We start from the raw sequence: 1,736 nt of genomic DNA, 5'->3' as shown, positions 1-1,736 counted from the left end.
GTCTATTCTCTACATCTGTGTCTCTATTCCTTCCCTGAAAATAGTTCATCAATACCACTTTTCTAGATTCCATTAGATACCAGTTCTAGATATATATTAATATGCTAATATTATATTTGTTTTCTCTTTCTGACTTACTTCACTCTGTATAGCAGGCTCTAGATTCATCTACCTCCATAATACTGACTCAAATTTGTTCTTTTTATGGCTGAGTAATATTCCTTTGTATATATGTACATAGTATATAGCGAAGATGTGTCTTCTTATCCATTCATCTGTTGATGGCCATCGAGGTTACTTCCATGTCCTGGCTACTGTGAATAGTGCTGTTATGAACATCGGGGTACATGTGTCTTTTAAAATTGTGGTTTCCTCAGAGTATATGCCCGGTAATGGAGTTACTGAGTCATACGGTAGATTTATTCCTGTTTTTTAAGGAATCTCCATACTGTTGTCTGTAATGGCTGTATCAGTTTACATTCCCACCAACAGTGTAGCAGTGTTCCCTTTTCTCCACATCCTCTCCAGTATTTACTGTTTGTAGATTTTTTAATTATGGCCATTCTAACTATGCCATTCTACTTCCCTGGTGGCTCAGATGGTAAAGCGTCTGCCTACAATGCAGAAGACCCGGGTTCGATCCCTGGCTCAGGAAGATCCCCTGGAGAAGGATATGGCAACCCACTCTAGTACTCTTGCCTGGAGAATCCCAGGGATGGAAGAGCCTGGTTGACTACTGTCCATGGGGTCACAAAGAATCAGAAACGACTGAGCAACTTCACTTAATGCTAACTAGTGTGAGGTGATACATCATTGTGTTTTGATTTGCACTTTTTTTTCTTTTTGATTTGCACTTCTCTGGTAATTAGTGATGTTGAGCATCTTTTCATGCTTTTATTGGCCATCTGTATGTCTTTCTTGGAGAAATGTCTGTTTAGATCTTCCATGCACTTTTTGATTGAGCCACTTATTTTCCTGATGTTGTGGTGTATGAGCTGCTTATATATTCTGGAGATTAATCTTTTGTCAGTTGTTTAGTTTGCAATTATTTTTGCCATTCTGAGGGGTGTCTTTTAATCTTGCTTACTGTCTCCTTTGCAGTGAAAAAGCTTTTAAGTTTAATTAAGTCCCATTTGCTTATTTTTATTTTATTTCCATTACTCTAGGAAGTGGTCCAAAGAGGATCTTGCTGTGATTAGGCTGTGATTTTCAAGCAGGGGGAATTTTTCTTATCTATCCATAGATTTTATTTGCATATTTTTAGTCTTAAACTAGGCATAACTCTTGGAGATAAGGTAGGGCAATGTTATACTTTCTTTGGGATATTTTATAGGTTATGTAAAAAGTTTTCAGAAAGAAACTAAAGTGGATATATAGAAAAATAAAATTTCTGAAAGATTGTTAATGGCTATTGTATGATAGTATTTCATTTATGAGAGTTTCCTGTAGGAAAAAAAATAAATCCATAAGTAAGAATTTGGTGAATAATAATAGTTCTATACTATTATTTGGTAGCAATCTTTAATAAAAATATTCAGTTGATTAAAAATAGAATTACCTCAAGTCTTTTAAACTATTGTTTTATATATGCTAAAATCTTTTTAGGTTATCATAAGATTATATTATATTTTTTCTCCCTCCTCCACCCCCCAAAGTGAAATGTTTTTGACCAATTCTGTCAATGTATCACAGTCACTCTGAACTAGATTTTAAGCATCTAAATGTTAGAGTTATTC

The 1,736-nt window shown here is 34.7% G+C and overlaps 1 non-coding gene across 1 annotated transcript; it reads left to right on the top strand.

The window, feature by feature from the left end:
* Positions 1-583: 583 nt before the first annotated feature.
* On the top strand, positions 584-656 carry TRNAC-ACA (transfer RNA cysteine (anticodon ACA)). Its single transcript has one exon. It is a non-coding gene; the product is annotated as a tRNA-Cys (tRNA).
* Positions 657-1,736: the final 1,080 nt, after the last annotated feature.

This window comes from Bos taurus, chromosome 1 (assembly GCF_002263795.3).
Source record: "Bos taurus isolate L1 Dominette 01449 registration number 42190680 breed Hereford chromosome 1, ARS-UCD2.0, whole genome shotgun sequence".
In the NCBI taxonomy this organism is placed as follows: Eukaryota; Metazoa; Chordata; class Mammalia; order Artiodactyla; family Bovidae; genus Bos; species Bos taurus.
The sequence above is the reverse complement of the archived record's forward strand: the minus strand, read 5'-3'. Positions and strand labels throughout refer to the sequence as shown.